This window comes from Rhamphochromis longiceps, linkage group LG2, assembly GCF_057381845.1.
Source record: "Rhamphochromis longiceps isolate RC_006_pf linkage group LG2, R_longiceps_female_GT1.1, whole genome shotgun sequence".
Classification (NCBI taxonomy): domain Eukaryota; kingdom Metazoa; phylum Chordata; class Actinopteri; order Cichliformes; family Cichlidae; genus Rhamphochromis; species Rhamphochromis longiceps.
This window is the reverse complement of record NC_140558.1, coordinates 33120409-33145251: the sequence shown is the minus strand read 5'-3', so window position 1 is coordinate 33145251 and position 24843 is coordinate 33120409. Positions and strand designations below refer to the sequence as shown.

The 24843-nt window shown below is 37.1% G+C and overlaps 2 pseudogenes across 1 annotated transcript; both read left to right on the top strand.

The window, feature by feature from the left end:
- The first annotated feature begins 2846 nt into the window (after window positions 1-2846).
- Window positions 2847-12739, top strand: LOC146677581 (T-cell surface antigen CD2-like; annotated as a pseudogene).
- Window positions 12740-17219: 4480 nt separating this feature from the next.
- Window positions 17220-22618, top strand: LOC146677580 (uncharacterized; annotated as a pseudogene). The gene is made up of 6 exons (XR_014913857.1): window positions 17220-17283; window positions 17607-17709; window positions 20526-20846; window positions 21699-21956; window positions 22045-22192; window positions 22246-22618. The product of XR_014913857.1 is annotated as an uncharacterized LOC146677580 (transcript).
- The last annotated feature ends 2225 nt before the right edge of the window (window positions 22619-24843 follow it).

Genomic DNA, 24843 nt, shown 5'->3' with positions numbered 1-24843 from the left:
ACACAGTAATGATCAGACAGGCCCACATCAGACACAGTAACCTTTGAAATGCTCAGGCCCTTGGAGATCAGTAGGTCAAGAGTGTGTCCTCTATTATGTGTGGCCTCTGTTACATGCTGAGTCAGCCCAAAGTTGCCCAGAGTGTTACTCAGGTCTTTAGTCCCTTTGTCCTGAGGGTTGTCCACATGGATGTTAAAATCCCCAACAATAATTACACAGTCAAAATCAACACAGATCACAGACAGCAGTTCACTGAGGTCATTAAAAAAGTCTGTGCAGTATTTGGGAGGCCTGTAAACATTAAGAAACACAACTTTGGATGGGGCCTTCAGCTGTAAAGCCACATATTCAAAAGACTGAAAACTTCCAGGAGATAGCTGCTTACATTGAAATGATTCATTAAATAAGACAGCAACCCCTCCTCCTCTCCTGCTCGCCCTGACCTCACTGATAAAACTGTAGTTAGGAGGGGTCGTCTCGATGAGAACAGCTCCACTGTTACTTTGGTCCAACCAAGTTTCAGTTAAAAACATAAAATCAAGGCTGTGCTCAGTGATTAAATCATTAATTAAAAATGTTTTCCCAGCTAGAGATCTAATGTTTAATAAAGCCAACTTAAGTGTTTTAGAGGTATTACTTGTCCCCTCGTGTTTGGGAGCAGTCTGTGGCACACAAGGTATGTTTACTATGTTTAAAGATCTTTTAGAGTGCAGCTCTCTGTGTTTTGACCAGGCCACATGTCTCCTGTCACCTAAAAGTACAGAAATTTTAAAACCTTCTAGTAAACAGGGTCCCAGCTTCTCCTGGGAAAAGTCATCACTGCCATAATCCTCACAGCCCGGACCCTTCACATATCACATATCAGACTGCGGAGACAGGGCATGAAGAGGAACTAAGGGGGGCGAGGCTGGGCAATGTGACTTCGATTGCTCTGTTAAGGGTGGGGGCTTAACAGAGCAATCGATGGGGGCTCGATGGCGAACCTTTGGACGCTCTGGTGGGGGGTTTATGGGGGACAAAAAGGGATTGGGACGGGGGGTAGATCTGAGCCCAGCATTGACCCGCTCCATCATCTCCTCAGTGAATTTCAGGTGTGGGGAGGAGGGAGAAAGGGAGGGGGAGGAGGGCGATGGCCTGTCAGGGGTTTGGGGGACTGGGGAAGGTCGTGGTCCCTTGTCCTGGTCGTTGGTGTTGTTGAGAGAGTTGGAGGCAAATAGGGACCCCTCTTCTTGCCTTAGATGTCTCTCCTTTCTGAGGCTCTTCCTCAGATGCCATGGATGTCTCTCCTTTCTGAGGCTCTTCCCGGGTGGGGGCAAATGGAGCTCCTCCTCAAGGTTTCTGCTGGGCTTTGTCTGTTCTTGGAGTACTGTTTGTTCCTCTTTATGAGATAACTCCTCGTTTATCTCAGCCTTGGCACCAAGCACGGATGGATGACGTATGGAATAAAACAAGTTGGAGGTGAACAGTTTCACCCCTGACTTGTTAAAATTAAATCCATTTGCTTTGAACAGATGCCTGCGTTCCCAAAAAATATTAAAGTTGTCGATAAAATGCACTGAGTGGTCAGCACATGCTGATATATATATATATATATATATATATATATATATATATATATATATATATATATATATATATATATATATATATATATATATATGTGTGTGTGTGTGTGACTGGTCTGTTAGTTCAAAGTAGCCCTGTACCACTCGAACAGTTTCACTGCACCTCTCTCAGAGTGCTAGCTTCTATCTCTGCTCTGTGATGCAGGAAGTACCCATGCGTGGGTGTCTTTCTCACAGATGAGTTGTGCCTGGTTCCAGTTGAGCGCTCGTAAGTGGGTTACTGCCTCAGCCTGTGCTGATGTAGGCATTCATTAATTTGGAAGTGAATCATGTTTATCCTTATTTCCTTGATGGTAATTCTTCTTCTGTTAATGTTTAACCATCACTCCAGCTGTTTACTGATGTAAGTAAGAAATTAAATGTTTTTATTTTTTTAATAAAGTACAAAATATTCAACCTATTTTTCAATTAAAAATTAAAAGTAATTACAAAATTGTAATGTTTGCTTTAACATGTCTGCAATTTTTAATTTAATTACATTTACAATAAAGATTCAAGGCATATTACAGATGCATACATTTAGAATACCTAAATTTGTCTTCTTTACACAAATACTGTAGGCAAGTTTGAATACTTGTGAGTCGTGCATCTACATTTTCATATTGAATTCAGCCTGCTTTGATAGATATGAGGATTCAATGTTTTAATATTTTCTGGAAAACATTACTTCATAGTTCCATTTTGTGCCAATGATTTGCAGCATTTTAACAAGCTGGTTTTTCCTTGGTTATTTACATTTTATTTGTTCTATACTGTTTATCTCCTTTCCTTTCAGAAAGAAAACTCATCCAAACATACAAACATAAAAAGGCATCCCTCCTGCACACCTTGTAAAGAGTGCTCTTTACAGGGTGTGCAGTACAGCAGTACAGCTCTCCCCACAGGAAGTTCTGAACTATTTGTGAATTAACTTGTCACCGCACATGTTGCCTGTTCTTTCTCAAAAGGATATGTCAAGAATACGTGACATATACTTTTTTATACTTGCATTGATATGCTGTGAAAGTGTCACCCTACAGTGTTGTCTAGAGACTTAGTTTTGCCGATGCAATTAGAGCAGCGATAGAAAAGTAAGATATGTATGTAAAGGTATGCTGAAAAAATACTGTCTAAAACAGTAAACAACAGTATATACGTTATACTGATTTATACCCAGCTTTGTTCATCATTGTCTACAGTAATTTTTAAAGATTAAAATCACAACGTGGCTTAATGAAGCGCATGGAGCAGTTTCTTATCATTGTGCTTGTGGCAGGGGGAATTCATGGTAAGATCATCTTCATAAAGAAGCCAAGTATTAGTATTTGTAGTGTGAATAATTTCAGCTCATGTTCATGTGAATGCATCTTTTCCAGCTCACGTTTCAGTTGATGAGACCACATGTGACCTCAGGACGAATACATGCCCATGCTTTCCTCTTCTTAAAGGAACTGTGTATATCCAAGTGATGACTGATGCTAGTGGCCGTGAAATGAAGTGTTTGAAGGTGCTTCCCATGGGAAACATAACTGTGTTCAATATAAAGAAAGAAAAAATAACAACAGACAAGGAATTTAACAACAGACTACAGTTTATAATCAAGAACGGGACACTCAAGATCACAAACCTGAAGAGGAATGATTCAGGTCGATACAGCATTGAGGTCTTTAATTCAAATGGAGTCCAAGAGAAAAACATTCATTTCACGCTGGATGTTAAAGGCAAGTTATATAACTTATTCTTTATTGTATATTTTTGAAGTTATTATAAAGTTAATCAGAAATATAGCCATCTTGTTGGAGTAAAACTGAAAAACACAGTACACAACCCCTGTGCAACAAAGGGTAGAAGATGAAAACAAACAAAACAAAAAAAAAAAACACAGATAGATATAAATGTTTCATGTTGCTTAATTTTTCCAAATTCTTGAAGACAACAAATGGGATATTTCTTGATTTAGAATTTGTCTATCTATGGGCATTCCCAGTTCTTTTCACCACACATGGGCTGGGATCCATATTCATTATTTAATCTTTAACTTTAAAGTTTAAAGGGACACTGAAATTTTAAACGTGGTCACTGATTAGTGTTAGCTGCACTAAATGAGTACTTTAGGCAGTGAAGAAGAAGTATTATAGTAGAAAATTTGCCAGTAATGAAGCCAATCATTTCCATTTGTTGTCTGAATAATTTCAGCTCATGTTCTATTAAATGTGTTTTTCCAGCTCTCGTTCCAATTGATGAGACTACATGTGACCTCAGGACGAACACATGCCCATGCTCTCCTATTCTTAAAGGAACTGTGTACATCCAAGTGATGACTGATGCTAGTGGCCGTGAAATGAAGTGTTTGAAGGTGCTTCCCAAGGGGAACATAACTGTGTTCAATATAAAGAAAGAAAAAATAACAACAGACAAGGAATTTAACAACAGACTAACATTTATAATCAAGAACGGGACACTCAAGATCACAAACCTGAGGAGGAATGATTCAGGTCAATACAGCATTGAGGTCTTTAATTCAAATGGAGTCCAAGAGAAAAACATTCATTTCACGCTGGATGTTAAGGACAATGGAAAAGTTGAAGGCAAGTTATTGTAACTTATTCTTTATTGTATATTTTTTAAGCTATTGTAAAGTTAAAGTTAATTGTTCATGATTTCTTGTTTGTTATTGTTACTATCGCCAAGCCTCTGCACTTGGGTCCTCTCGTAAATGCTTGATTGCATAGTGTACACTTTAGCAAACAGTAAACAGAAAACCACAATTTCTGTTTTTGTTAAACATGTGCAAATGCTAAATGAAAAGAAAAACTGTAGTTCTTGTAGGTACTAAACACTCAAAATTGTGTCAATTTTGCTTCCGTTTACTTTGCATTGGCAGGTATGGGAACTTACTGTGATGGCAGCCAGGATGAAACTAAGTGCTATGGAGCTTTGGGAGGAACTGTGGACATCCATCTGGGAAGCATCTCGGAAATACTTGAATACCAATTGTTGAAGGATTCATTAAACATATTTAATGTGAAAAAGAATATGATCAGTTTTAAAACCACAGAACATAGGTATCTTTTCCTCAGTAATGGGACATTTAGGATCAATAACTTGAGCAGGAGTGACAGTGATAATTATACTCTTCAAGCCTTTGATTCAGATGGAAGAAGATCAGACGAGCGTATTTTACAGTTGTTTATTCAAGGTATTTTTTCTGTTCTGTTGGCAAACTAAATAATATATCACAAAATATCAAATACATGTATTTTGTTCTTTCCTTGTTTCTTTTTAGAGACTATAGAAAATGACAGAGATTCTGATTTAAAATCTAAACTCATCTGTGTGTGTTTCTCTCAGCTCCTGTGTCCTCTGTCCTGCTGGTCTCTCAGTGTCTGTCCCAGGGAGAGATGAGGGTGTCCTGCTCCTCTGAGGGAGGGGACAGTCCTCAGTACAGCTGGACTCTAAATGGACGCACACTGACAGATGCTGAGCTCCTTTCTGGAAATAATGAGAGTAACATCATCACTTTGAAACAGCACGTCTCAGGACATCTGGTCTGCTCAGTCAAGAACAACGTCAGTAATGTCTCCAAAGAAGAGAGGATATCTACCTGTGGTGAGTGAGGTCTTTGTAAATAATATCTAATACTGAATCAGCAATTCAGTCAGTGTAGGTTCCCAGTCATCCAGCTCATGGTAGTAGTCTCGAGAGCTTGAGAAAAGACAGAAACTGGTCTTTTTTAGATATTTGTACTGCTACTGTAGTGTGAATATGTCTCTGCTCTGACTTGCCCTTGGGAAGTTAGCGACCAAAATGGTCAATTTGTACACCTTTCATAAATCATTTATTTATGGGCTATAAGCTTCATTTTCATTGATTGCATATTAATCAGTTGGACAATAATAATCACTGATGGCACATTAATAAATTAAAACTTTAATGCAATGAATTTATTGATGTAATTGTCTTTATTTTCTCCTTGTGTTTTGCCATAAAAACACATGTTGACTTGTTTTTTTTTTTAAATTTCATTTATTTTAGGAGCAGGAATTTTAACACTGATGGGTGGTGTTCTCTTAGCACTGATAATTTTCTTAGTTGTGGGTGTAGCAGTCATCTGTTCTCGGAGAAAGAAACAAAAAAACAAACCTACAAAACAGGAAGGTAAAAAAAACTTTGTTCTTTTAATAATTACATATAACAATTTTTCTGTTTGCTGTTTTTTAAATAAACAATTTTTATTCTTTGCCAAAAGTTTGTTGATACATCAAAAAAGCCAGAACTGAGCAAAATTAAAAGTCATGTTTTGTGTGCATTTTGGTCAGAATCAGTGAAACCATTTCACAATTTTCAGTCTGCTGAAGAAATGATGGTAAACTTCTGTTTAGACCTCAAACGATTATTTTAATGACTCACTTATGTTACTTTATTCTTCTTGCTTCTCTGCCGAGGAAGAAGATGACCAGGTAATAATGTTTACTGATGTCAGTCTCACACAACAGCAAGGAAAGCAAGTTGTCAAAGAGGGGAGATAGAGGTGGAGACAGAGTAATCCCAAGTCACCCATGTGATTTACCCAGGGTTGTGAGTTTTATGATGTTTTGGGGTTTTACTCATTTTTCAAATTAATTTTGTTCAATGGGGCTTTAGGTTCATTGTGGTTAATGGTGAGTTTGGTGTTCAAGCTCATTAATCTTCTGTTCACATTCTACCTTCTGTTTACCTTTGAGTGTCATCTATAGATCTATATTTTTAGTTCATTTTCATTGGGAGTAACCAGGATGGACAAGAGTAGAAATTAGTATATTAGAGGCACAGCTCAGGTTGAGTAGTTTGGAGACAACATGGTTGTCATGTTGGACATGCAGAGAGCTGATATGATAGGAGAGGATACTAGGGATAGGAAGACGGACTGCTGGGATGGCCCCTAAAAGTATCAGATGGAAGAAGAAGAGGTATTCCTGACCTGTCCAGACAGTTTATAATAAAAGGGTAAACCTCATCTTCTGTTTCTGTCCTCTTATTTTAATATCTCATTTTCTCCATATACTGCATTGTATATAAATGTAATCATGAACACAGGTTATAAACATTGTACAAACTGCTTTTATTAAAAAATGAATTCATTAAAATATGTGCTGCAGTCTGTGTTCATCAGTCCAGATTTAAATGTAGTGACACAGTAGAATATAACAAAAATAAATAAAAGAATAAAAATGAGGCTTTTCATTTTAAAACCTGCATGTGTGCTTGTGGTTTGTGTAGTAGCACTTACTATTGCTTCACTGTGTTTCCTTCTGTGCACAATGACGGTTTTACCTGACATATAACATCAACGAACAGAACTTCAGACAACACTTCAAAACTGAGCAAAACAACAAGAAATAATGTCTGTGAAGGTGTTTCAAGGTTTGACGGAATCTGTTATTTATATTTCTTAAATTAAAAACAATTGTGGCTTAATTACACACTTTTTTGGTAATTTTTGTGTACTTCAAAGTGCTTAAAAACCCCCTTTAACTTGTTAATTTAATTTAGCTGTAAATATCAAGTGTCGATGAAAAAGCATAATAAGTTGGACAATATTGCACATAATGTCATCTTTGTATATATCTATTTACTTACTGTATATAATGTTTTTCTCTATATATTTTGCACAGTCGAGGAGCGTATCAGGTCACATTTCACTTCGTGTTATACTTGTATAACTATGTACGTGAAAAATCCTGAATTGAATCTTGAATAAAATTACAAAATTGGTTTAGGAGTTTTAGAGTTTTAGTATTACTAAATTAATGACTGCAGTCTGTCTTCTCAGTCTCTGCAGTTGTATTGTAGTCACATCCTGCCTGGTCTGAGTTCACACATTCTTATTTAGAAGCTGATCACTAAAACAGGAAACATGGTCAGAGGTTTTGCCTATTTGTGTCTTAGTAAAGTACAAGGTTTACTTAAAAGCTGCCTGCTCAGTCACAAGAGGCTGAATAGTGAAGAAACACAGAAACTGTGTTTGTGTAGGTGATACTATTAGTTGTCCTTTGTGGTGAACTGGGTTTAATTATTTGAAACCTGTAGCAACCGTGATATTAAAGACAATCACTAAATAGATTGTAATGAACGTTATGTGTGAGTTCACTAGGGAAGATCTGTAGTCACTCATTTGCCTGCTTCTCTGTTCTCTACCTCACTGCCACTTTCCCACGCTGTCAGTCTCAATACCGTCATCTTTACTCTAGTCCAATCATCTTCTTACTCACCTTCTTTGGGCTAATCAGTGTCCACTGCGCTCTTTATCATTCTCCTTTCCTCATTCATGCAGTTTTTTCAGCTTTTTACATGTGGCATATCATTAATATATATTTACATGTTATATATCAGCGCAAGGTCGAAGATTTGGTTTTGGCATTGGTGGGGGGTGGGGACAGATGATTCAGCCACCGAACCCTGCCATGTTTCTTTTTTTTTTTTTTGTCTTTGCTTCTTAATACAAAGAGGAGAAATATACTTGCCTACATATGCTATTCTACATGCTTTTAAACCATTTAAAATCACAATTCATAGTTTTATATGTGAATTATATAATGTTAAATTACTATTAAACAAATGACTAAGTATTTTAGACTTTAGTTTACCTCGGCCATATTCCATATAAATCAGGTATTCAAAAATAAAAATAGTTTCAAATACAATCATGACAATAAAAGAATATGACTTTAAGGACTTAACAACATTACTTCATATTATAGTACACCAACATCTCTTATACAAAACTACTCATATAAGATTACCACAAAGTAAAAGATCTCTCAGAAAAATTATGCAACATTTTAGGTAAACTACTGCCTCTATCAAATCTGTGAGCTGGGATTTTTTATTCTAAACATGAACTACTGTTACAGCAACAGACATGGACTACTGGTGCCCCACACAACAACTCAATGTCCACTATGTGAAGCAGCCAAACACATGCCTTCTCCTTTCGTTAGCTGAGATAAACTTCTGGCATATTTGTTTTACATCTATACTGTCCAGTCTCTCCTGGTGGACAGGTTATTCATGGTTACATACAATTTTAGACTGATGTGGGCCAAGCCTAGCACATACTTACCAACTTTGAGACCTCAGAATTAGGGAGACATTCAAAAGGGCTGTTGGGGGTTGGGGGGTGGGAGTGGTATACATATACACAAAAAACTTGAATCTTACAGTGTTTATTTATCAAATAAAATAAGTTAAATGTCACTGTTATTATTGTCCGGCCGGAAACAGGCCGGGGGTGTCCAAATTCTGAAGCTGCGTCCACCAGAGGACCCGGCCTTCGCAGTCATGGGCCGGGTCCTCCATTTTTTTCCTGAATTATGAAGAAATATGGGCCCCAGTTGGGCAGCACGTAGTGTGGGCTGCCCATACTAAGCAGAGAGGGTTCCACAGTGGGGCCAATTGTACATATAGTAGTATTTCCACACTCTAAGGCAGGGGTATTAAACTAAAATTTGAGGAGGTCCAGTTGGAGAAAATCTTCTCAAGCAGAGGTCCGGGACACGTCCTCCGTGTCAGGAGCACGTTGTTGGGCGGTGAAAGAACTGGTTAAGATCCTTGTGGATTGATCATATTGGGCTCTGAGACTGCTAATTTTCTGGGACCTGAGTTCAGACTTGGGTGGGTATGATTGTTCAAAGGCTTTGTGCTTTGCCTCATAGTGGCGTTTGACATTGCCACTTTTAATCAGTGCCACGGTTTCTGAACATATGAGACACACTGGTTTGCTGCTTGCGGCTGGAGGAATGAACATATATGCGTCGGTCCATTCAGTCTTGAAAGTTCTATTTTCTCTTTTTTGAAAGCGCCATAGTTGTTTTACCTCTTGTGACTCCACCTCACGTCTTGTCTCCCTGTATCGTTTATCGCCTCGCTTGTCATTCGCCTCTCACCGTCTCTTTCCTCTGTCTGTCTGTGTCTGCATTCAGCGTTGCGATCGCCTTGAATGCACAGATTTGATTGGCTAAGTAGTGTCACGTGGGTGGCTTAACTCGCACTCGCTTGGTTTGTATGTTCCCTGGTCTAATACAATGTAATGTTACCGCTTAAAATTGAATCGCCCCATCAAAATTAAATATAATTTAATATTTTGTTAACTATAGGTCCGGGTCCACATAGGATGGCGTCTGGGTCCGGACTCGGACACCGGTCCGCCTGTTAGTGACCCCTGCTCTAAGGCTACGTCCACACTAGCCCCGATAAATTTGAAAATGGTGCTTTTGTCTGAAACGCCAAAATGGAGAAAGAAAAGATGTGTTTTCAAATGACAACGTATTAGTGTGGACATGGCCTAAGTGTGGGCTGCCTTACATGAGCCCCTAAGATGTGCCCCACATTTCACACTAATATACAGTACAGTACTTCTGATATTGAACATAAAATACTTTTGGTTTTAAACAAGTATTTTCAACATCATGAACAGAAAGCGAAAATATAACATGAATGCAGTCAGTTATAAATAAGTTGCATAACCGTGTCGCCTCAGTGAAGACATAAAGTCAGACTATTTAAAAATGTGTTGATTATCAAAAAGTAATCCAGTGCAACCAATGATATGAAGCGAAAATGAAACCTTTATAAATAATTCCGAAATCTTTTCCCCCTAATTGTCTATATTTATTTGTGTTTGTGGGGCCAAAAAAAGAAACAAACAAACAAAAGAAAAGAAGTTGTTAAGTACAACATCAATGAAACCTGACACCAAAATTTTTAAGAATTCTTCTCTGAGGCTAATCGCTAACAGGGCACACTGGAGCCTGTTCAGACCAGCACACACACGCCTGTTTCTGAGTAAAAAACGTTGAAAGCTGCAGACTGTATCAACAAAGGCTGAACACTGAGCAGACATGGAAGCTGTAGCTGGACTGTTGTTGATGTTGTTCGGAGTTTCTCATGGTGAGCTACAAAACTTGCTTAATACCTAATCTTATAACAATGAGATGTTTTGCAGCCACGGAATCTAGTACAGTCCATAAAATAAGTTTGGAACAAAAAGAACAACAACAACAAAAGACAAATTTTTCCAGCTTGCTTGGCCTGCTTTTCTTTAAACATTAATGTGCCATTCTGAGATCATTGAATATGCAGTAAACACATATAAGTAAATACAACTATGACAAATTACCTCATTAAACAACTGTTCTATTTCATACCAGACATTTTTACTTTTTTTCTTGTAGAAAAGTACAGGCTACTTAAAACATTTGATGATGGTGTGGTAAGGCAACATGCACAGCTGCAGAGTCTAAACGCTACAGCAGCTAAATACAATTCAGACATTTGTTTTGTCGTTTGGAAAATTGCAATTTTCCAGCTAGGTTTTGTAAATTTTCATCTTGATGAATATCTGCACAAGGAAACTAGAGCTGCTAACTTACCCCAAACTATGTTTCAGTCACAGACCTGTATAATACGTATCTGTTCACAAATAAAAGCTTTACATTAATGGACTTAAACTGACAATCGTCAGAAAATGTAACCACAGTCCTTCTGGCAGGGACTACAAACTAAAATCCACAAGTTCCCGTGGACAATTTTCAGATATATTTTTTTGCTTTCCCAGTTATTCATTGGAGACCAAAATCCTGTCACGGTATCAGAATTGATCTGTGTGTTTCTCTCAGCTCCTGTGTCCTCTGTCCTGCTGGTCTCTGAGTGTCTGTCCCAGGGAGAGATGAGGGCGTCCTGCTCCTCTGAGGGAGGGGACAGTCCTCAGTACAGCTGGACTCTGGATGGACGCACACTGACAGATGCTGAGCTCCTTTCTGGAAATAATGAGACAAACATCATCACTCTGAAACAGCACGTCTCAGGACATCTGGTCTGCTCAGTCAGTAATAACGTCAGTGATGTCTTCAAAGAAGAGAGGATATCTACCTCTGGTGAGTGAGGTCTTTGTAAATAATATCTGATAATCACTCAGCAATTGATATGCTCACTTTGTATATCTTTAGCAAATTACGTGGGTTTCTTTGCTCATAGGCTTTATTTTCATTAACTGCACTTCAGTCATCAGGACACAGATATCAGAGTGTGTGCATAAAACTAATAACACTGTGTGTACTGAACCAGCAAAGAGTTCTGTGGGTAAGGAAAAAGAAACTGCCATCAGAGATGAATCATGATGGATTAGTAAGTGAAAACTAAGTAGATCCAATGAAATCAGTTTTTTCATCTTTTGTTGTCTTTTATCTTTGAAACATGCAATTTGTCATTGATTGGTGGTGGACTCTCAGCTCTGGTAATTTTCATGGCTGTGGGTGCAGTTATCATCTGCTCAGAGAAAAAGAAAAACGACAAACGCTTAAAACAAAACGGTAACAAACATCTTTTTTTTCTTTCTCCCATTACTCAGGTCGCTCTTTTTTGCATTTTTTAAGAAGATAAACAGAATAATTGAGCACTTTTAAAAAATTTTCTTTTTTATTCTTGCTAAGAGTTTATTGATATCTGTTATGTGTCAGTTAAATATGCAAGTATTGTTAACCAACTACCTTTAACACAAAGTGTTTGAAAGCAATTTTGCCCAGCTTTGTAAAGCTTAAAGCTCCCAAAAGAATGTTAAAAGTCATGTTTTATTTATTTATTTATCTATGTAAAATGCAAATCATTTTGCATCTTTGTGGTAAAACGAACTTTTTCCATACAGTGACATTTTTTGACTATTAGCAAACAGTTTCATAGAACATGAAAAATTCTTTAATCATTCACTGACTCTATTTGCTGCTCTGCAGAGAATGGAGATGGCCAAGAAGTCTATGCTAATGTTGGTGTTGTGGCAGGTGAAGCAAAGGGAGAAAATAGCAGAGCTGGAGTTAATCAAGTTTTCAAAATGAACTTGCCAGACTGAAACAACAGGAGATGGTTTTGTTTATGCTAACATCCAAAATATGCACGATAATTTAAGCGGTCACTACTTTTATATAGACTGCATCACCCAAAGTCCATGGACGGAGGAGGTGATGCCAAGATGCCTAGAGGTCTTTCAGTTAATGTGATTTCCCATCGTACAAATATAAACCATCAAGGATCATGCTTATTGATTTATTAATTTATCTTATTTTCACTGTATTGTGCAAAATGGTTCTGTTGTTAGGGAACCTCTGCATTTACTGTTACACTACTACTGTGACTGTTTTCCACACTATTTTTAAATAATTACATTTAAAATCATTACACTTTGTAAAAAATTCAGTGCAGAAAAAGTTTTGGTCATTGATAAAAGATCTGAATGCCCACAGCTGACTTTTCAGTTACAGAAGAAGAGAACACGTTATATTAAAGTTTTGTAGTTGTATTTTTTCTTTGATATCTGCATAATAAATTTTACAGTCGAAACAAAAATAATTTCCTAACTTATTTAAGTACGGTTGTGGTGGGTTGTGGTAAGTGGTGTCACTGCAGGAGAGGGAGCACCTGAACAGCATCCGCAATCACCCTTCACCAGCTTAAAGTCTGTGTTATAACTGTTGTCATTGCTGTTGGTGGTGATGTGTGTGGCTGGCAGCTGTAGAGCTGCAGCCATGTGTTTGTGACAGCAACCGTGAGAGAGTAAAAGTGTCAATAAAGTATGCTGAAAAGCATGTTCATGTATGAATCATCAAATCTGCTGTGGTATGTTTACAACAGTTTAGTTCAAATTTATGTAACATTACTTCATAATGTGTGTCATCTCAAGAAACATTACACAATAAAACCTGCCAGCATCATATATTTGAATCTCAGACTGTGTTGATTTTTTATCATAGAGATCACAATAACAATATTGATTATATTCTGTCATTTAGGGAAGTTACGTGATCTGCATCTTGTCAACTTAATTGTATTTTCAATTAGCTCAGAGCCAGTTTACCACAGAACCCTTTAGGTAAGAAGATCTTTGACACTGTATTACAAGCTCAGTCTCAATTCAAATATCATCAAAATACAAAAACTCAGAATAAGATTTATGCAGCTTAACTCTGCTTCTACAGTCATGTTGAAGCTGAAGATGAAAAACTAGATACAAAGAAACTGTCAGCATGGTTAGAGTGGTGTAGTCTCTCCTTTTTTCTGCTTGTCATCAGAAAACATCTGTGGCATATTTACATATAAAAATTAAACTGTTAACCTGATCTAGGGCATATAGATTTTAGGAATTAATGTGTAAATAGTGTTCTTAAAGAGAACTTTATAAAAATGTCACAAAGTAAAATGGCCTGTATTTGTATAGCGCTTTACTTGGTCCCTAAGGACCCCAAAGCGCTTTACACGTTCAGTCATCCACCCATTCACACACTGGTGATGGCAAGCTACAATGCAGCCACAGCCGCCTTGGGGCGCACCGACAGAGGAGAGGCTGCCAGACACTGGCGCCACCAGACCCTCTGACCACCACCAGTAGGCAACAGGTGAAGTGTCTTGCCCAAGGACATACGACCAAGACTGTCTGAGCCGCGGATCGAACCGGCAACCTTCCGGTTACAAGACGAACTCCCAACTCTTGAACCACGATCGCAACAAAGTAGATAACGCTTCTTTCTCTACCAAAGATGTTATGTGAAAATACAGGCTTTCATATATTTTCCTTACGTACAGCTACACTGTAATATTTGTTCATTTGTAGAATATATCAAATAATATACTCTGGACTGAAAATCTTTATTGAATCTCTCCCTCGTTCTCTCTGGCTCTTTTTAGTGAAATTCTAGCAGCTTAATATCAGATATGACCACCATTATTCTTCAACACAGTATGAACTCTGTTAAGTAAATCTTCTTGTAATTTCTTTAAGTAGCTTTCAGGAATAGTTATCCAGGGTTCTTCAAGGACATTCGACGCTCTTCTTTGAAAGTTGGCTGTGATTTCTGCTGTTCTTTCAAGATGATCCTACACTGCTTAAATAATGGTGAGTTGCAAGTTTTGGGGAGGCCAAACCATGACTGTCCAGTCCTGGGTCAGTAACCCAGAGTTTGGATTTATTTTATTATTATTATTATTAATCTGTGACTTCATGGTTTATGATTACTAGTGTTTTGGTTTCTGTTTAAGCACTCTAGTCTTTCTTTGCTCTGGTAATTCTAGTTTTTTAAGTTTTGTTCTGGTGCCCCCATGTTTAGTCTATGTTTAGTTCTGTCCTCCTGTTTGTCTTGTTCCCCAGTCAGTAGTGTCTCATGTCACTCCTGTCCCTGTACTCAGTGTTCTCTCTGTTCAGTATCTAGTGTGGGTCTCTGTGTCTGTCATGTACTTCCTGTTTTATTTTGACTGTTCTGCTCTATGTTCAGCCTCTGTTCCCCGTCTGGTCTGTGTAATTAGTACCAGCTGTGTTTCCCTTCTCTCCCATTTCTTGATTAGTTAGATTACTCCGTCCATCCCAGTTTATATGTTCTGTTTCCCTGTTTTGACACCCAAGTTTGTACAGCACAATAAAGCTGCCTTGTATTATTGGGAATAAAGAGAGCTCAGTTTTTATCATATTAAGAAAAACTGTTTTGTTTCTCCTAGTGAATACTTTGAATTGATCCTTTAACATCTGGTATCTAAATATTTCTGAGCTGCTGCCCATCAGTTCAAGGTCCACAGTTACTCCGGAAGGAAGCAAAACAAAAACAAAAAGAATTTAAATATTTATTTAAAACAAACATATTTTTTCTGGATCTGTTTGTATCAGTTGAAGTAAATAAATTATATGCAAAATTTATATAAGTCTGTGAGTAAAACACAGAGATCTGACAACAACACTAAAGAACATCTAAATATTAGTTTAATTGAACTTACCTAATTAGCTTATCCTAATAATGCGATGCATTGTGTTTGTTACTTAAGATGATGTGACGGAAAGGAAAAAGTAAGTGATAAGAACTGCGGACATGACCAGACTTACTCTGTGACCTGCCTTTGTTTAATTTCTGTTTGCTCGATGGGGAAGTTCACACACGAATCCCACAGGCAGGTTAGGGTTGGGGTGGCTGGTGCCAGTCACAAATCTGGATAAATGGTGAATGTTGCATCATGTCAAATATGGTAATATGTCAAACACATATCACTTGTGTCAGGGGCCGTGTTAACAGCAACCTGTAACAGAACAGTAACAAATATCTTAGAGGTGAAGTATGTGCAGAAACAACAGCAGTGTGTGAAAATGATGAGAATGATTAATGTGTTACTGATTTCAGAACTGTATTAAGAGTGGTGAGAATAACATTTCTGCTGTGAGAATTGTGCAAATGCAATCAATAAAAACTGTAATATCAATTTAGTTAAGCTGTTACACACACTTCAAACCTACCTGGCCCCTGTGAGGATGCCACCTACAAATATGTCACTGCAATAATTCAGAACAAATAATCTGGCAAAACTTAATAAGTGTAATTTCCAAATTTCAGATTGATGACAGAATATGGGAAAGCATTGTTTTTATGATATTCCTGTAAACATCAGTGCAAAAATGCTTTGAAGCTGTATAATTCTTAATCACTGGAGGGCGCCATTATCTAAAAATTGAGCTGATTCCATTATGAATTCAGTGTTCAGGTTTTAAAATCAAATGTTACATTTCAAACCCAGTTTGGCTTAACTATGTTTTTGTTGAGTGAGTCAGGGGTGACAGAAGAATAGCAAGAAGAGTGAGACATGCTATGATTTATGGTTTGGATCTGGATGTTAAGATCTTCAATGGTAGTAACCCGAATGTACAAGACTCAAAATAAGTATATCAGAGGGAACAGCTCAGGTTGAGGATTTTGGAGACAAAGTTAGAGAAGCAAGTCTGAGAGGGTTTAGACATGTGGTGAGGTTTTTAAATACTGGAGAGGTGTAATCGAGGGTGCTGAATATCGAGCTGCCAGGCAGGAGGAAAACAGAAAGCCTGCAGAAGTTGATAATCTACCGTGGTGACCTCTAGAGGGAGCAAACAAAAGAAGATGAAAAAGCTGTGGTTTTCCTGATCTGCCCAGGCAACTAATATATAATATCAGAGATTATATTTCAATCTCCACACACATATTCTGCTTTGGATTTCTTCTTTCAGCATCTATTTTCCTCAAAATACTGTATCATATACAGATGTAATAGTTTGAACGCACCCACATTGCCTAAACTATTTTTATTAAAAATTAAAAGCAAAAAATAAAACATCAAAAGGCATTGTGTACCCTGTGCTCATCAGTCTACATTTTAAACATAGACATAAACATAGAGCAGGAGCACAATATAACCAAGAAGAGTTATTGAGAGGCTCTGTGACACTTTTTTTGTGTTTCACTTCTTTCTGTGTGCAGTGATGGTAACAGTTGCTGTGCAATGACACTGATGTCTCCTTTTATGGCGAAACCTAACATGAGACCTCGACACACAGAAATTTGGTACATTTCAAAACCACTGAAAAACACAACAATCATTAATGCCTGTGAAAGTGTTTCAAGGTTTGACAGGTAAAAATAATTGACTGTTTTTCATTAAATTGGTAGGCAGCTTCTTTCTTTTGTCTCTCTTTGCAGCTCTATTGTAGTCACATCCTGCCTGGTCAGTGTTCACACGTTCTTCCACCAACAGGAAACATGGTCAGTGTAGGTTGTGCCTTTTTACATCTTGGTAAAGTAGAAGAGTTTGTCTGAAAGCTGCCTGCTGAATAGGCTGAATGGAGAAGAAACACAGAAGCTGTGTTTGTGTAGGTGATGCTGATATCATATTATTATTTTATATTACTGATGATGCTATTATTGCATCATATCTGTGGTGAGCTGTATTTAATTGTTTGAAATATGCAGCAGCTGGGGTAATAAGTGTTGTCACTGAATCGATGATAATATTATCTTTAGTGTTCTGCAGCTTAAAGGTTGAGCTACACTTATGATAAATTTATACAAAAATAAAATTCATTATAAGTTTTCCTTGGATTTAAAGTTGCCTGGATATTAAATGAAAGCTCTCTTTGCTACAATCTCCACTGATGTTTGTGGATGATTACTATTTACACTTATCACATGTAAGGAATCACTCGGACAGCTGAAAACTGTACCAGCACGCATTGAACAGTGAGAAAAGATGGAAGCTGTGCTTGGATTGATGATTGTTCTACTGGGAGTTGCTCAGGGTGAGTTTTTCAGCTTTTGAGATGCAACACTTTTATAATGTAAAAATCTTATATATCAACAGTGTGTTTTGAAGCCATGGCATGTGTTAGTACATTTGACTACTTGAAAACAGCCAAAGGATCTCTTGTCTTTTATTTGTTTATAAGTTCAGCTTATTTACAGTATGCACTTAAGGTAAAAACAAGCAGTGCTGAGTTATAGTCATGTTGGCAAATACAGATTTCCAACATGACTAATGTGTTCATCAGTTACAGTAGCGGTATGATGCAGTAGTGTTGAGTGATATATTTTTTAAAGTTTTTAACTGGAAAAAATATAGCTGCAGATAAATGGAGAAATTCTTTACTTTGTGCATTCATTTTTAGAATTTAGGCAGTTTTTGTTCATCCTTGCTGCACAAAACCAACTTCTTCTTCAACTTCTTCTTCTTGTAGTTTTTGTGGTTGAAATGGAATTACCTCATAATGGAATCTTTTTACCTATTTTCTTTTTCCCACATCTAAGGATGTTTACTTTTCCAACTAAATGTTAAAACTTTAAATTAAAATTTCGTAAGGTACAAAAAGTAGCTTGGTTTATTCAAAATTTTATTGCCATGATTTCGTAATTGTAGTTGTCATAGGTGACATACACACTGTTTACTTACCAAATTGCTTTAGTAGTACTCTATTTTCTGCACTATAAGGCACATTTAGAATGCTTACATTTTCTCAAAAATCAGCAGTGCGCTTTATAATCCGGTGCGCCTTATGTATGAATTCTGGTTGTGCTTACTGACCTCGAACCAATTTTATGTGATAAACCGTTCTCAAAAATCTGTCAAAAAGATTTTTAGTACGACTTTGGTAAGCTACGAAGCCGCACTGCTGTCGGAGCATTATGGATAACATAGTCAGGAGCCTCACGGAGTCTGTTCAGGTCCTAAAGATAAATGAACACTGGGCCATCACTGGGAGTTAAAAACCTTCTAAATGCTTTCATCTTTAATATAATGATCAGCATTGCTGCTTTACCAGGTGTAACAATTAAGTTAAAAATCGAGGCATCCATGAAAACAGAATTTATTAAATTTAATGGAGTTAGAAGTTAGCAGGGAGTTAGCTCGCTAGTTTCCACCTAAACAGGATATACCATGTTCTGACTGAAAGATTTCGTAAACAAATTAAGACGTACAGCTCTGCTATCACTTCCGACATAAATGAAGAGAGAAACTAAACAGCAGTGACGTTTGTAATGTACAGAGATGGGCAGTAACTTCCAGTCAGAGAATGTTGCATATAATTAAATTTTTGCTAGATGCATAAAGTTAAAAGATTAAAACTAACAAAACAAGTTTTAAAAAGAGACTTTTCCATTTGGTTACATTTTGTATGATGGATTATGTAGAAAAAGTAGAATTGGGCTGAAAGATCTATCGCTTTATCACCTATTCAGGTTGTAAATTGTGTTTTTAAAAAGTAACTAAGTAATTAATTACTTTTGAAAATAAGTAATCAGTAAAGTAATGGGATTACTTTTGGGGGGGAAGTAATCAGTAATTAGCTACTGATTACTTTTTTCAAGTAACTTGACCAACACTGGTAATGTACACTATATAAATGGTGTATATAGACAAAGGCATCTCTTAATATTTGAATTCAGGTGTTTTCAGTTACATTGCCGCAGGCATATTAAATCAAGCACCATGCAGCCCACTTTTACAAACATTTGTGAAATAATGCAAAGCTTTAAAGGACTCCATGAATTGATCAAATAATGAAATAATACAATAAATCAAAATTCAAAGTATAAAACCAGGGACAAAAATTTTATAAAAAATAAAATGAATTGCAAATAGCAGTAGTAAAAAGACGAAACATGAACATAGCTATCAAGTTGAAGCCTTCAATTTGACACTATTAAAAACTCATATTGTGTTTGTCTCATATGATTCTAATTACAGATGTAGGCCTGTCACTGGTATTATTACATAGAGTAATGATGTGAAACCTTTCAAGTATAAAACTAGGGACTGCTATCACTTCCAACATAGATGAAGACAGAAAACTAAATAGCAGTGACTTTTGTAGGGTTACTAAAGTTGGGCTGGTTGGTATATAATGATTTGCTACATGATCGCTAGTGACACAGCTATGTTAGCACAACATAAACACAGTGAAGCTAGAGGATGAATGCTAACTTTTTTCCACTCAATAAAAGTTAATGTAAGGGTTCCCGATGGTATTCGGACAAATGCAATCGCATGGCAGGATGCTATAAACAGACCAAACTTCAGTCAGGAGAACAACTGAGATAACCCATCCACAATAAAGGTTAGTCATTAATATACTGCAACAACACAGGAATAGAGCAGCTGAAAGAAGATTCAACATTCATGAATCAATGGTACAGAAATGGAAGAAGCAAGAAGAATGAGTTGAGCAAAATTGACTTATCTGACGCTTATCTGCCTTATGTATGAAAACAGACCCGTTCGGGGACAGTGCACCTTATAATCCAGTGTGCCTTATGATCTGAAAATATGGTATATTTAGTCGTTAAGATATCTCTAAATTTTGGACTTTACTACTGTAACGTTGCAAGTTTGTTGCAAAGTTTGTAGTGACCATGTTTGCAGTGACCGTGTACTGGTGCCTCTATTACCTGTGACATATAAGACACAATGCCAGGTATAATACCTTGTTTTTACACGTTATAACCAATTAACCCACTGTGAGTGAAATATTCAGAATTATTTTTTAATTGCTTCAGTGCTGCTTAATATCTTTTTTTATTGTTGTTGTTTTTTTTACAAAAATATTTTTTGAATTTGCAGGTGTGGAAACTTACTGTGATGGCAGACAGGATGGAGCTCAGTGTTATGGAGCTTTGGGAGGAACTGTGGACATCCAGCTGATGGACAGCACCTCAGAAATACCCAGACACCACTTGTTAAAGGATTCATTAAAAATATTGGATGTGAAACACAATAAGAGTTTTCATGATACCACAGAGAACAAATTTCTATTTTTTCCTAGTAATGGAACATTTAGGATCAGTAGCCCAAACAGGAATGAGCATGGTAAATATACCCTTCAAACATTTGATTCAGATGGAAGATAATCAGATGAGTGGACTTTCAAGTTGATCTTTCAAGGTAATTTTTTCCATTTCAAGAAATGACTACAATTATTATATATAGTGCTTAACAAATGTATAAAAACATCAAACATTTTAAACTTTATAGATAAATACTTTATAGTGTTTAAAATATAATTTGGATTAAAGGGCTAATAAATATTGGTGCATGAAAAATCATAGAAACATAAAAAATATATTTGCTAATCATCAATAATGTTTATTTAAGGCAGGTGTGGTATAAACGTTGCATTAGATGGTAGCCTAATAAATGTGTTAAGCCCTGTAAATGCAACATTATTTTGGGTAATCTACATAACATATCATCTTATATATAATATATCTCATATTCTGTGTGGTATAGATGGTCCTTTACTTTACAACATAAACAGCTTGAGGCAACTGTTGTTGTGATTTGTTGCTATTAATAAAATTAGATTAGATTAGATTAGATTAGATTAGATTAGATTCCATCCATCCATCTTCATCCGCTTTATCCGAGGCCGGGTCGCGGGGGCAGCAGCCTAAGCAAAGAGGCCCAGACCTCCCTCTCCCCAGCCACCTCCTCCAGCTTATCCGGGGGAATACCAAGGCGTTCCCAGGCCAGCCGAGAGATATAATCTCTCCAGCGTGTCCTGGGTCTGCCCCGGGGCCTCCTCCCGGTGGGACATGCCTGGAACACCTCACCCAGGAGGCGCCCAGGGGGCATCCTTGTCAGATGCCCTAACCAAGTTAGATTGAATTTGAATATTTAATTGAAAATTCTAAATTTAACTGTATTTTGTGGCTACAATTCTCTTCCTTATATACTATTAAGAATGAACAGTTCTGACATATAATATCAAAACTCATCTGTGTGTGTTTCTCTCAGCTCCTGTGTCCTCTGTCCTGCTGGTCTCTGAGTGTCTGTCCCAGGGAGAGATGAGGGTGTCCTGCTCCTCTGAGGGAGGGGACAGTCCTCAGTACAGCTGGAGTCTGGATGGACGCACACTGACAGATGCTGAGCTCCTTTCTGGAAATAATAAGAGTAACAACATTATTCTGAAACAGCACGTCTCAGGACATCTGGTCTGCTCAGTGAGAAATCATGTCAATAGTGTCTCCAAAGAACAAAGGATATGCACTTGTGGTGAGTAAGAACATGATGCAAAAATATCTTAAGAGTTATGAGTTTTACATTTGTTATAAATTATTGAAACAGCAAATGAATTCCTCAGGATTCATATTCATTAACTGCACTTTATCTGATGGGACACACATTACAAAGTGGGTGCTTGCAACCAAAAATACCCTGTGTATTAAACCAACAATGGGCCCTATAAAAGTCTCTGACACTCCTCTAGGTAAGGAATCAATCCTCTAGTAGTATCACTTACTCCAATGGTAACTCAGTTATACATAAGTGAACCTGGTCAAAGCTCTAATTTAATGTGATATTTGTGTCTCTGAACAGATAACTCCTTACTTTTATGTGGTTTGAGAGCAGTGATGGGAATTCTCTTATTAATTGGGATTTTCATCTACTTTGCTTGGAAGAAAAAGAAAACTGAAAAAGCTGAAGTCTCTGCTGCCCCACAAACGATGGACTATCCAGACAACTCTGTTCTGATGGTTGAAATGAGAAGTTCTACTTCTTGCAATGTGTAGTGTCAACTTTGATCTACTGACATTTCACATCTCTGTGCGTGTGAAAATAACACTTAGATGACACGTATCTCTTGTTTTTATTCACTAATCATGTTTTACATTTACACAGCTTACACTGAATTACCATGAGAAGGTCTGAGTATCTTATGCATTTGTATTCTGTGGAAACTAATATAACAAATGTTGTAACTATAAGTAGAGTAGTCTTTTAATCTGAGACATTTTTTGGCCTAAAATCAAATACATATTACATAATTGCAAATAGAAATAATCAACCCACCAGAAACTACTGTTTGTACTAAACTGAATTTGAGCACTGTTGCAAGTGGTTGAAATCAACATCACTGATTCATACTGTGTACTTTTCTTTTGTTATTGCTACACTGTAACAATATATTTGCAGGACAGGTTTATTTATTGCTGCATTTTCTTGCTTACCTTGTGTATCTGTCTGGTTCTGCCTTTTCTGTGTTTCCTTAACTTTCTGTCTTTGTGTCAAGCTCATATGTCATAGTCTAGGTATTAATGTTAGTCATTTCCTGTTTTAATTTGCCATCCCTTGTGCTTTGTGTTCTGTTTTGTTTCTCTTATTTCATTAGCCTGGGATAAGTGTCTGTACTCCCACCTCTTGCCTGTTCCCTCATCTTCCTATATGTTCATGTATGGCCTCAGTCTCATTTAGTTTCATGTTCTGTTCTTCCTCTAGACAGTGTGCCTCTTGCTGTGTGTTCTGCTGTTCATGTGTCCTACCAAGTAAACCTAGTTCATTAGTTCCTGTTTCTACCTTGATTGAATTATTCTATTCTGTATTTTAGTTTTTGTTCATTTAGCAATAAAGCTGTTTTGAGTTTAACTTCTGTCTTTGCGTCCTAACCTTCCTGCTACACAGCCAGTGACATGTGACACAGGAAGCATGATGTTTAGAGTGTGAAACAATAGCACAGTGTGACTGTCCATATCTTATCAAGATGTACAGTTTCAGAGCTTCTGCTTATAAGCAGATATGTCCACTTGCTTAGCCAAGTTTTGTTAAATTCAACCAGCAATTTTGTAAACAAAACATCTCAAAACCTTTGTTTTTAAATGGATACATGGACTGATACTGTGATGAGGTCAGAAACTGCAATAGATTTCAAACTTGTAGATGACTACTGTAAAACTGTTAACTATTAAATAGGTCAGTCCAAGAAAGCGTTGATGATAAAGAGTATTCTTATTGTTACAGCAAGTGTAAAATACCCTAAAAAACCTTTTATTGTCAAGAGCTGTTTATTTTGGGTTCCTCTAATACATTTAGGGCCTTTGAGGTAGTGCAATAAAAACTACATTCAATAAAATCACTTTAAACAGAATATGGTCAGACAAAGCTTTAAATGGCCAAAAAAAAAAAAACCAATGAAAGCAGCATTATTTATATGTGTCAATGGAAGGAGCCATTATGTGCGATATTTACAATAGTTGTCTTGGTGTTATGCCTCCAATGTTCAGGTCTTAAAATGAAACGAGAAGCACTCAGAGTGTGCAAACCTCTACTAAGGTATTTACTTTGAAAGGAATAGTATTGTACTCAATTTGTTTACATTTATTCCTTTAAATGTTTTTGAAAAGTTTGTAGTACAATAAAATGGAATAGAGTAGACCGTTTTTGTCATTGTACATGTACAACCTAATTGCGGGTGCCCCACGCCACCTGTACAGGAATAAAATGAAGATAAGATGAAGAGAACGTGGTAATGGAGGATTTTTAGTGACTTATCAACCACAGCACATTCACCATTGGAGGTTTCACAAGCAACAAGATGAGTAATGAGAAACCTAAGCCAACTCCACCCTTTCTTGCATAGCCTAGGTGTGGGGGGTCTGGGTGGAGGCACAGGAGAGACACATAGCTACTCTCAGCTCATGCTTGAAGGTGACAGTTTGTGGCAATAATGTTCACTCTGTTGGGTTGTCAGGACAAGTGCACAGCAAAATCTCCAGTGTTAAATTAACACTAGAGAGTGTCTATATGGGTCCACACCTCTGAGTGTTAAATACATCACTGTTGAGTGTTAAATTAACACTTTTGACAGTGTTATATGTTTAAAAGTAACCTAGTCAGTTTTGAAGATTAACAATGGCTAACACTGAGCAGTGCTGATTTTCTAACACTGGAATATTTCTAACATTTTGAGTTATTACTTTTAAAATATTTTAACTCAGTTACTAACTCAGTTACTTTTTTGAAGAAGTAACTAGTAACTAATGCCACAACAACCATGCCACGTTCACAGCCACAAAATCAGCTTTCTTACGTATTTGAATGCTCAGTTTGAACTTCAGCAGGTAATCGTGATCATGTCTACTGTCGTGTTGGTTGGTTAGATTTG